This window comes from Cervus canadensis, chromosome 29, assembly GCF_019320065.1.
Source record: "Cervus canadensis isolate Bull #8, Minnesota chromosome 29, ASM1932006v1, whole genome shotgun sequence".
NCBI classification, from domain to species: Eukaryota; Metazoa; Chordata; class Mammalia; order Artiodactyla; family Cervidae; genus Cervus; species Cervus canadensis.
The window spans coordinates 1547967-1560649 of NC_057414.1; the positions used below are offsets into that span (position 1 = coordinate 1547967).

Below are 12683 nucleotides of genomic sequence, written 5' to 3' on the forward strand. Positions count from 1 at the left end.
GTGGTCTTTCCCCAAACACTGGATCTGCAAAAACCATAATCTTAGACTTACCCTCCAAAACTATGAGAAATAAATGATTTTCATTTAAGCCACCCACCTGGTATATGGTGATTTTGTTATAGCAGTTGGAACAAAGACAATTGCTTATAGAGGAAATCTGAAATAAGTTCATTCAACAAAACTACCTAGTCACCAGAGTGGCTAAAATGTAAATGTTGATTTAAAATGTTGATGACAGTACACAGGAACTGGGGTGCTTATACACTTTAACAAAAGAGTGAATTGTAATAATCACTTTAGAGAACTGTTTGGAAATGTCTAACTGAACATTCAAAAACCCTATGACTCAGCAATTCCACTCATAAATATGTATCCAATTGAATCACATACGTATTTTCACCAAAAGATAAATACAGGCAAGTTCAAAACAATACTGTTGGAAATAATGGTGGACATAGTCCCTCTCTATGAGAAATATCAATAACCTCAGATATGCAGATGACAGCACCCTTATGGTAGAAAGTGAAGAAGAACTAAAGAGCCCTCTTGATGAAAGTGAAAGAGGAGAGTGAAAAAGTTGGCTTAAAGCTCAACGTTCAGAAAACTAAGATCATGGCATCCAGTCCCATCACTTCATGGCAAATAGATGGGGAAACAGTGGAAACAGTGGCTGAATTTATTTTTCTGGGCTCCAAAATCACTGCAGATGGTGATTGCAGCCATGAAATTAAAAGACACTTGCTCCTTGGAAGGAAAGTTATGACAAACCTAGACAGCATATTAAAAAGCAGAGACATCACTTTGCCAACAAAGGTCCATCTAGTCAAGGCTATGGTTTTTCCAGTAGTCATGTATGGATGTGAGAGTTGGACTATAAAGAAAGCTGAGCACCGAAGAATTGATGCTTTTGAACTGTGGTGTTGGAGAAGACTCTTGAGAGTCCCTTGGACAGCAAGGAAATCCAACCAGTCCATTCTAAAGGAGATCAGTCCTGGGTGTTCATTGGAAGGACTGATGTTGGAGCTGAAACTCCAATACTTTGGCCACCTGATGTGAAGAACTGACTCATTTGAAAAGACCCTGATGCTGGGAAAGATTGAGGGCAGGAGGAGAAGGGGACGACAGAGGATGAGATGGTTGGAAGGCATCACCGACACAATGGACATGGGTTTGGGTAGACTCCAGGAGTTGGTGATAGACAGGGAAGACTGGCATGTTGTGGTTTATGGGGTCGCAAAGAGTCGGACACGACTGAGCGACTGAACCGAACTGAACCAAACTAGTTCCTCTCCAGCAACTACTCAGATGTATACAGGAAAATGGATTAATAAACTGTGTATTCTCACCTCATGGTAAATATAAACCAATAAGTAATGAATCGACAACCACCTGCAAAAATGTGGGTGAATCCCAAGTATATAATGTTATGTGAAAGAAGTCAGACGCCAAGGACATATATTGTATGGAACTATTCATACAGAGTTCAAATCTGTGATTTCACAAGTCATGGTTACGTTTACCTTTGTAAGAGAGGCTGTGAAAGGAAGTAGGCATAAAGGATGCTTCCAGGAGTGTCGATTATATCTTCATTATTTTTTAGTTTGTAGTCATTTCATTAAGTGTTGGTCCTTTATTGGACCGGAACCTGGTGGTCTGGAGTTGACGATGAGATAGTGAAAGAAGGAAAGAGGCTAATATTCCCTGGGTCATGCAGCTGGCTTTCACACTCGAGGGAATCAGCCAGAAATAGAGAGAGAGAGAAAGACAGACAAAGGGACCCAAGCTCTGATGGAGCAAAGGTGTTTTAATCAACATGGTGTGGGCATATACACTGTTTTACAAAGTAATTATTCTCAGCAAAAATGAAGATTAAAATTCCAGACTTACAAAACATAAGGCGATCCATATTAAAGACAGAGAGTTGTAAACAATCACTTTTACCATATGGTTCCTAAGAAGGAAGAGGGTACTTAGCACCGTATTGAAAAACTAATGAAGGAAATGCCTGGATTCCTCAGCACCAGGAGAGGCTTGCCCCTCCTCTTAATTCCTGAATATTCAGGAATTAATAAGGAACAGAGGATTTATGACAGATCCAAAACAGTGCACAGGAAGCCTCCTGTTAAATGCTTCCTGACAATTCCCCTTATCTTATTATATTTGTAAAAAAAAAGTATTGACCAAATGAGTTTGGTTAGTATTAACCAATCTTATAGAAAGGTGACAATAAACAACAAATATAATTATCAAGACAATCACCAAAGTTACAGTTCCAGACCCGATGCTGTGAGTAATACTTTGAAACCATCCTTGTGGGTCTAGCCCAGACAATCAATCAGCGAGCTGTTTAGCTAAAGTTTTCAAATTAGTGGAAGAGGGCAGATGTTTAGAAAAAGTTTCAAGGATTTCATTTTGCAGTAATTGTACATTCAGAGAGGCATTATCATGTAAATGAAATTTGATTTGTTCCCAGCTGTAGGCACTATGATTGAATTGAACAGGAGTCACACAAAATTGGAGAAGGCAATGGCAACCCACTCCAGCACTCTTGCCTGGGAAATCCCATGGACGGAGGAGCCTGGTTGGCCGAAGTTCATGGGGTCGCTAAGAGTCAGACACGATTGAGCGTCTTCACTTTCACTTTTCACTTTCATGCATTGGAGAAGGAAATGGCAACCCTCTCCGGTGTTCTTGCCTGGAGAATCCCAGGGACGGGGGAGCCTGGTGGGCTGCCGTCTATGGGGTCGCACAGAGTTGGACAGGACTGAAGTGATTTAGCAGCAGCAGCAACACAAAATTTGCAAGTTACAAAATGTAAAGTCTTATTAAATTGTAAATTTGCTATGGCCATAACAAAAGGAAGTGGGACACAGGCCTGTATAAAATATGACTGATTATAGCGAAAGAAATAAATAGTATGCCCAAGATTGGTCTCTGTGAAATGTCCGGTCTAAGTCCCAAGTTCTTCAGTGCTGGCAGCAAGTTTCCATATTCCCCATTGTTCAGGCCCAATTTGTTTACCGAGGATGATTAGAGGAGAAGGAGGGGGAGGGGGTGTCATTCCACTGTCAAGCCAGCCAAGAAGCCCTTTGTCATGGTAATATTTTATTAGTAACCTTTTACATAATGTTTTTTGTTCTTTCCCTAACTCTTTCCCTAAACTTTCAGTAGTGTAAACATGGTTCACAGACAAAGGGCAGCAATGTCCGAAAGTCTTTTTTTGGAGGCAGGACGAAAGCCCAAGTTTGTCGGCTAATGTTTATGCACAATTTTCCTGGGCCCAGGCAATGGAAGGACTTCATAGCCTAAAGAAATGTTAATTAGTTTTCCCTCCTTCCCAGGGTATAAGGGTTCCAGAGAGGGGGCATATGGCTGGAGTCATTGGTTGATATGATCCGTCTTTTCTCCATGCATTTTATGACCTATAATAAAGGGGGGTTGGGTAAGTAAGCCCAGTTAAGTTTGGGAGGCACAGGCTAGCAGGCTGAGCATTGCCAGGAAAATGTATTCAGGACTCTGAGGCATTCCCTGCTGAGAGAACAAATTTTCAGCTCGATTAGTAAGGGTTTTTATTTGTCCCCAAGTGGGGAGATCATAGGGTTGTTGCCACCGAAGGTGGCACTTTCTGAAGATCTTTAGAGCCGCCATGGCCCGTGTTGGAATTTCTTCTTCCTGGGGTTCTTGTTGTTTTGTCTCCATTTTGAATGCCGGGGGCCCCCTTGGGTTGAATTTTCCAAGGAAAAAGTTTGTTGAATCCATCTGGGGAAATACAAGCATATCCCTTTCCCTGTAAGATTAATTTCCCAGATTTCCATTGTTTATTGAACCCGTCTTGATACCAAATGGGCAGAGGAAGAGAAGTGTCCTTCAATTTCTTCGAAATGTCTTTCTGCCCTTGTTAAAATATTTCCCTGTGGTAGGTTTAAAAAATTTAAAACAAAGCTGTATTAACAATAGTTATAGGTTTAAAAAATATCTTACGTAGGAATCTAGTAAAGTCTGCTTTAGATAAGGAAGACAGTAGTGTTCCTGTGTATCCCCCTTTTTAAATTTTTTTATTTGTAACTTTAGTTTGTGATGTGTTCGTATATGTGTAATATGAATGGGAGAAGTGCAGTTTTTAATAACAAATTGTGGTTCAAAAAGAGTTGTTGAATAATAGTTGATTGGAGTTTATGGTGGAGGTTTTTATATTTTTTAATATAAAAACTGAATATATAGAATCAGAGACTATATTAATGGGGTAAGGATGTAGGTAAATAACTTGAATAAGAACATATAATTTATTTTGTTGATCAGAATGAAATTCAGTATAAAAGACTATATTTTTTAAGAGACCAGAATGAAGCTTTGGCATTTTTAGTCTCATCTATATAAAAATCTTCAGCTTGTGGTATAGGCTGTGAGCTGATAATGTGGAAAATAATAAATTTAGTATTTTTGAAGAAATTTTACAGCTTACCAGAAGGATAATGAAATGAAATTTCTACAAAATATTTTAGAAAAGCTATTTGGAAATCGGTAGAAGTTTATAATGTGTTTTTAATTTGAGATTTATTTGCAATAAAGTTTTCTTAAAGTATAAAGGAGATAGAGAAAGCTTCTGACAGACATCAATAAGAAAGCAAAGAGTGTCCCCCTGCTAGTCTTTAGCCAGATGTCATATAACTACCAGCAGTCTGCTAATTAGAAAAAGGAAATGTCTCAAAACTCAGAGAATAGCACCAGGCCCCTCACCCACAACATGCATTTTGAGATAACCTTGGCACCAGGTGAGTTGTCCCGGGCCATAAAATGAGTGACATGAATCTTGAAGAAAGGCAGATTATCATATAAATAGTTTTGTTTACACAGATTAGGGGAACAATATCTGAGTATAACATACTAGTTTGTCAGATAGGTTCTGAGCCATTAGGAGGAACTGACTTGAAGACAGAGTCTGGGGTAAATGTATAGCACATTAACATAGCTTAAGACAAACATTTTTATGAGAAAAATGCATTGGTTAACTCAGGGTTTGAGAATAGTTAACTTCAAGTGAAACCAGGTGTCATTATGGCAACACAGTATTTTAAGAGAAAGCTCTTTTTAAAGTTGTATAGAGAAGGAAAAAAATATATCGCTAGGTTTTTTTGTTTGTTTGTTTTTTGCATTTTTTTGTTTTTGTTTTTGTTTTTTTTGCCACTTAAGAGAGATAAAAATGTCTGACACTTGCAGCCTATTTTCTCCATTTGGAGACCCCTGGCCTTTTTGCCTGTTAAGTCAAACTAGATTGGCCAAGTAAAAGATCAAAGGTCTGTGGGGACAGGGGCCCAAAAAATCTGGTAGGTATTCTAGGGGGGACTGCTCGAGGGTAAAGGAGAAAGTCATTTAGGGCTGGTATATCAACGGCAGCACTGCCGGATGTTTAGGGTTTGAGGGAAAAGATGGAATTTGCCCCTGGTTTTTGTTGAAGGGGATCTGAGGGGGTCTCTTGCTTAGAGTTTTCCAGAATAGGTTTTCCTTCAATGTCAAATTTAGATTTACTCTCTTTGGCCCAAGTATTTTTTTTTATTGCAGCAGGGGCAGACTTTTGGAGGTTTTTTTTGTTTGTTTTTGGTTTTTTTTTTAGCTTTCTTAGGGCAGCCTCTCTTTAAATGGTTTTTATCTCTACATCTAAGGCAACCTTCATTTCCCATTTTTAAGGCAGCAACCATTGTTTCAGCTAGCATTTACATCTTTTTGACTTTTTGATCCTATATTGCCACAAGCCTTCACACAATAAAAAATAGTCCCTCTCTCATGAATTGGGGCTATAGCCCTTTGACAATTCTGATTTGCATTTTCATAAACAGGTAACTTTTTTTAGTTGTCTTTTAGCTTTTTTCTTTCTTTCTTTTTTTTTTTTTTATTACAGTATGGGCTTAAGGGAGTCGTTGCCAGAATCATTAGGTTCTATCAAGGGAGAGACTTCGGGATTTGTGCCCACTGGCAGGGGAGGAGTGCTTGGAGCAATGGGGGCAGGGTTAGTAGGAAAATTTTGAAATATCTTATGTTGTTTTAACTGGGCCTTTTGTAAGGCTTCATCATCTAATTCATATTCATGTAATAAGTGTTCTGCTTGTTGCCAAATATCAGGAGGGCTAGAATTACCTTGGAATGGTAGAATCACAGCTTCAATGAGAGCCCATTGGGACCAGAAATCTATTGGAATATTTTTTCCCTGTCTGATGGCTCGTACCCAACGCCAAAATTTTAAATCAAAACTACCATCATCAGGGGACCAAGGGTTACATTTAACCACTGTCTGAAGGCAAGCCTCTATTCACTGGTGTGAAACAGAAAATCCCTGAACTTTAAATGAGTGATGAAGTAAAGTAGAAAAGTGAGGGGGCTTTCCAGCCGAGTGACCTATGTCTTAGTACTTATCGGCCTCAATAGGCCCTCTGGGCCCACTCTGTCTGAATCTGCCACGTGTACCAGAGTCCCTGTTCGGGCGCCACTTGTCGGTCCTTTAATGGACCGGAACCTGGGTCCAGAGTCGACGATGAGATAGTGAAAGAAGGAAAGAGGCTGATATTCCTTGGGTTATGCAGCTGGCTTTCACGCTCGAGGGAATCAGCCAGAAATAGAGAGAGAGAGAGAAAGAAAGAAAGATAGACACGGACACCCAAGCTCTGATGGAGCAAAGGTGTTTTAATCAACATGGTGTGGGCATATATACTGTCTTACAGGTAATTATTCTCAGCAAAGATGAAGATTAAAATTTCAGATTCACAAAACATAAGGCGATCCATATTAAAGACAGAGAGTTGTAGACAATCACTTTTACCATATGGTTCATAAGAAGGAAGAGGGTACTTATCACCGTATTGAAAAACTAATGAAGGAAATGCCTGGATTCCTCAGCCCTGGGAGAGGCTTGCCCCTCCTCTTAATTCCTGAATATTCAGGAATTAATAAGCAACAGAGGATTTATGACAGATCCAAAACAGCACACAGAAAGCCTCCTGTTAAATGCTTCCTGACAATTAAGCCTATACACTTAGAATTTGGTCACTTGTCTTTATCAGTGTTATGTTTCAGTAAAGAGTTTACAAGCAAAGAACATGTTATCTAGTAGCTCACAGAATCACCACTCTGGCACAGAGCCAGGTCCATGAATACAGATTCAGGAACAATGGCCAAAACTATGCCATAGAACTGGTCCATGAGAAGCCAGTTATGGACACTGTCGAGTGCACCCCTGACCTTATGAACTCTGAACACGTTATGAAGTCCTGTCACCAACTCCACCATAGCTGGTAGATCATTTTTCCCCTTGACACCGCAGCCAGAGAAATGTCTCACAGATTTCGATTCCTTATGTCACCAGTTCTCCATTCAAAGTCTGTGACAGATACATCAGGTTGATGGATCCTATGACATGTCCCCATTTTCTCACTACCAGGAAATATGGAAAAACAAGGATTTGGAACTTTAAACTCTTATTGCAGGACAAGGGCTATCTCTCTTAATTTTCTCAAGTAAGAAAAGAGGGTTCCCATAGTGGGAAGTTAAAAGCGAGTTAGATTTTAACTATAATTTGTCATGTGGTAGCAGGGATTTGTCAGGATTTGAGTCTGTAACTTGAAGGAGTAATCTTGGCTGGAGATAAAAATTTGGAATTAGTGACACATAACTATTATTGACCCCAAGGGATGAATTATATCATTAAGAATATAGAAAGATAGGAAGAGATTTCAGATCTGGCTCTGAGGAATTTCAACATATGATAGAAAGTAAACACGGATGAGCTGGCAGGCTGACAGGGAGGTCAGGATTAAAAATAGAGGAGTGGAAGGGGGGGGGTTGTCACAGAAGAGAAGGAGGTCCTTCAAGAAAGAGGGAGAATTTAATTGGGTCAGATGATGTCAAAAAGATAATTAAAACCAGGTGCCAAAAAATGTACATTCATTACAGAGACATGGAAGTTACTGGTGAGTATAACAGTGCTGTTTTCAGGCAGTGACAATGTAGAAACTGGAAAGACAGATTAGAATAGACGGGAAAGTGACTGGGGGAGGCGGCAAAGAATGAAGACAAGTATAAATAACTATTTTGAAAAGTTTAATGATGAAGGAAAGTAGCAAAACTTTCTTGACTGCCTCTTCTGTCTCCAATAATATACTGCCAGCCATCCTTATACTTCATAATAATTTATAACCCAGGACAATGCTCTCCTTTTAAGGTTCTGACTTCCCTCCCTAGAAACTCTATAGGGGGCATTCCCGTGTTAATTTTGCTCTTCATACTTTTACGATCTAAGGGGTTGACACAATAAATATTTTTAAATAAATGTACCAGTGTTTTATGGTATTGATAAAACTTTCACAGGGATCTTGAAAAGTACATGGTGAGAAAACTGAGACTCATAAAGTTTACATAACACTTTCACATAGCTGTGAGTGGAAACCAAGATTCAAATTATGCCACACTAACGCCTGAAAAATTTCACATGTAATTGTGAAATTACATTACATCATCCACACGGTCATGATTCTTCATTTCCAGGTGTTGCCCCTTCATGCCTAGGTGCAAGGAAGGAAACAGAAGAAGATGCCAAGAACCAAAGATGTATGCTAGATAAGCATGCTACATTATATTAAGGACACACTGCTTTCTGGGAAGATCCTCCCTGTTAGCCTCCTAATAAAATCTTCTTGGCCAGGCTACCGGCATTAAAATGGAGGTTGTGACATCAAATTTTCTGAGGACATGGTCATCCTGAATAAAACTGAGGTGGTGCTGGTAATGAAGAAGGGAAGGACCAGTATTGGGCTCACACCTAGAAGCAACTATCTCAGCACATAATCAGAAAATCAGATTGTGAAAATGATCACTGAGAACATTCTTTGTCAGAGGTATGAATACAACAGAACAAACTTTTCTACACCAGTAAAATAGAGAACCCTTTTCTCTGTCAGTTGGACACCTGTTGAAGTGCAGTTGAAGTATTATAATACTGACAATTTCATTCACTGCCTTGACGTGGCTCAGAGGGTCCCCAGGGTCTAGCAGTTCCTCACTTACCTGATATGCCTCCTGCCGAGCAGGAAACTCTCCTCACTCAGCTGGATTCCCTGGTGGCTGGACCAGCTGCATGCTACCTCAATCTTGCTGCTCTGCTTCCTGTAATCTGGGAAATTATTCAACCTAGTCAGTTACGTTCTCCTGCAGGAACCAAGGGTACCTATCTTCATCCTCTAGAGCCTGCCTCCCACCACCCCTACGTATTCACTCTCCTCCCAAGTGTGACCCTTGTGGCCCTGCACGGCCAGTAATGTCCTCCTCCCCCTGCTGTGGGTGCATGTGACTAATAAACAGCTGTCGATCTCATTTGTCCAGAGTTGGGTGTCCTGTGTCTGATTACCTTGTATTACTTAGGGTAGGGGAATCTCTCCTTCCCAACAGAATGAGTCAGAGGTGATCTAAACAGTGGAACAATAGAAAATTGCTAAAATTCGACAGTTTTGACCTGCAAAAATGAAAAGTTTATATGATCTAGCCTAATAATTGGCTTACATTAGTGACCATGCCGTATCAAAGCAAGAAAATTCTTAAGTCTTGAAATAACTCCAGTTCAATAAGATGATCATCCTGGGCATGTGGAAAGAGACTATATGAAGGAGCCAACATTCCTCTTGCTCTCTCAGTGAGTAGAACATACGGATTCTTGAATTTCTCTTTCTCTCACTCTTGGTCTCACTCCATTTCTGTATATATATGTTTACATTTAGGTATGTGTGTATAGGGCTTGCCAGATGGCACTAGTGGTAAAGAACACACCTGCAATGCAGGAGACATAAGAGAGGCAGGTTCAATCCCTGGGTCAGGAAGATCCCCTGGAGGAGGGCATGGCAACCCACTCCAGTGTTCTTGCCTGGAGAATCCCAGGGACAGAGGAGCCTGGTGGGCTACAGTCCATGGGGTCACAAAGAGTCGGACACAACTGAAGCAACTTAGCACACATACACACGTGTGTGTATATGTATGTATCTTGCTAACCATTTCTCTGTATCTCTCTTCCCAGTGCATTTGATTAATGTCAGGTAACTGCAATTCCTTGAGAAACCATGAATATCGTACCCACCACTGTAAAAGTTGATTCCTGCTTTATGGGAAATTGAAGAGTCTTGTGAAGGTACATATGATTGTTGTAAAGTTGTTATTCTAGTACTACAAGTTTGAACATCTGTTTAGAGGAACTTAGGGAGATTCGGGGAATTAAATTATTCTCTTCTCCTGGAAATTCACTGAGAGCTGTGTCTGTCTCAGGAAATGGCAAAAGGAAGCAACCAGAGGTCTATGATAGAGTGGACATAATGAACACCTTTCACTTTATGGGCATGAAGATTACCCCCATCTTAAACACTCTACATGAAACAAGATAGGGATAGAGACATTTCAAAAATTCTGAGGGAAATTCTTCTTGTCTAAAACTTGTCTTTAGTTGCTTTTGAATGATTCCTTCAGGGAATATAGACACCATCCCAAATGAACAAACAGAGTTTGAATGTAAATATTTCTGCCTTTCTTGTTCAGTCACTCAGTCGTGTCTGACTCTTAGCAACTCCATGGACTGCAGCAGCCAGGCCTCCCTGTCCATCACCATCTCCCACAGCTTGCTCAAACCCATGTCCATTGAGTCGGTGATGCCATCCAGCCATCTTATCCTCTGTCGTCCCCTTCTCCTGCCTTCAATCTTTCCCAGCATCAGGGTCTTTTCCAATGAGTTGGCTCTTTGCATCACGTGGCCACAGTACTAGAACTTCAGCTTCAGCATCAGTCCTTCCAATGAATATTCAGGGTTGATCTCCTTTAGGATTGACTGGTTTGCTGTCAAGGGACTCTCAAGAGTCTTCTTCAGCACCACAGGTCAAAGGCATCAACTCTTTGATGCTCTGCCTTTAGGAGAGGTGATTAAAAGTAATCTGATTACCATTGTCCATTGATATCCATGGGGAATTAATTTCAGGACGTGCTCCCATCCTCCCTGTGGATATCAAAATCTGGATTCTCAAGTCCTTTATATATAATTGCATAGTACACTTGGCCCTCAATATCTGTTGGTTTGACCGCCTGGATTCAACCAACCACATCTGTTGGTTCTGCTGGTTGAACTGGTAGAGGTGGGACCCGTGGATGCAGAAGATCAAGTGTACTTAACTTTGAGCATCCTGTAGTCTTGCCTGTGGACTTTGACTTTTGGGCAAATTTAATTTCTGCTTCCCTTTCCAAAGGAGATATGCCAGTTCAAGTGTCTAGATGCCTCAAGTGTGCAAAATAAACCTACCTTCAGCAGAGAACTGCAAGCAATGTACTTGATATTTAAACATTAATAAGTATGTTCTCAGTGAGGCCTTTAAATGTAAAAAAAATTTTGACTTGTTTTTGTATTTTGACATTTTTGTTGCATTTTATTTAAAAGAATTATAAAAAAAAAAACCGCCTCATTTCTTGAGGAACACATTTATAAAAGAGCTCTGCTTCTTGCTATTTTTCAATGTGCTTTTTGTTTAATTAATTTAAAAAAAACATTTATTGAGCACCCTGCTAGTTACTGGGCTAAGGATAGGGGATGCAAAAAAAGTGACAAGACATTCAGTTGTGTTTAGAAAAAGGGCTCATTTCTTTTTCATCTTTATAATCCACCAGAGTGCCTTATTTATAATAGACATTCAGAAGCTTGATTGATTGAATTTATTGGGGTTGAATTACATTACCACCAGTATTCTTTTAAATTCCATTACTATTCCTACCAGTTGAGCTCTGAGTGGATGGTCCTAGAAAACCAGGATCTACTAAGGAAACAGAGAAAGCAGGAAGGTGCTAGGAGAGTTATAGCCCAGCCTGAGTAGTAGATATCACTTGAGAATAATAAGTAACAAGTCTGACCTGGGATACATTATTTGTTGTGCTGAGCTGTGTGTTCAGTTGCTCAGTTATATATAACTCTTTTCGATCCCATGGACTGTAGCTCACCAGGCTCCTCTGTCCACGGGCTTTTCAAAGGCAAGAATACTGGAATGGGTTGCCATTTCCATTTCCAGGGGATGGTCCCAACCCAGGGATGGGACCAGCCTCTCCTGCATTGGCAGGTGGATTCCTTACCACTAGCGTCACCTGGGAAGCCCCAATGTTATTTGTTAGGAATCTTCAATCTTCTCTGCTAGCCCAGCACAATTCACTCAGTTTTGAGAAGGAACATAGTGATAGTGGTCCTTGAGTAGCACCTCATGAGATATAAAAATAATGGTTTACTACCGGGAATACTAGTAGAATAGAGACACAGAAACTTTGTTTATGGGTTTAAGTCATTTGTTAAGTTCCTAGATGGTAATCCAACCCACAGGTCCTCAGTGAAGGGGATGACCTGAGAAAAGAGAGCTGTGTTGATGCATATATACCTCTGCTTTGACCTCACTTGACTTAATGGCCTCCAACTCAACAATACCTGTTTCCCAAGACAAACGGTTTACAGATAAGGCATACTGATGATTCAGATTTTACATAGGAAAAAAAAATAATTGTAGAACAGAAGATCAGCATTAAACTGACCAAAATTGAAGGAATGAATGTTTATATCATGAAATATCTAAATACAGTGGAAGCTTTTAAGAAGAAATAAAATACATGGAAAGAACTTGGCAAAGCATTAGCAA

General features: G+C 40.1%; 1 long non-coding RNA gene across 1 annotated transcript in view; it reads right to left on the reverse strand.

Annotated features, from left to right (window-relative positions):
- The window catches only part of LOC122431183, a 42479-nt gene extending 33028 nt beyond the window's left edge, over positions 1 to 9451 (reverse strand). Inside the window, exons 1-2 of the long non-coding RNA XR_006266458.1 lie at positions 9392 to 9451; positions 9052 to 9157 (exon numbers count right to left, since the gene is read on the reverse strand). This is a non-coding gene — a long non-coding RNA (uncharacterized LOC122431183). The remainder of the gene's footprint in view (positions 1 to 9051; positions 9158 to 9391) is intronic.
- Between the last annotated feature and the right edge of the window lie 3232 nt (positions 9452 to 12683).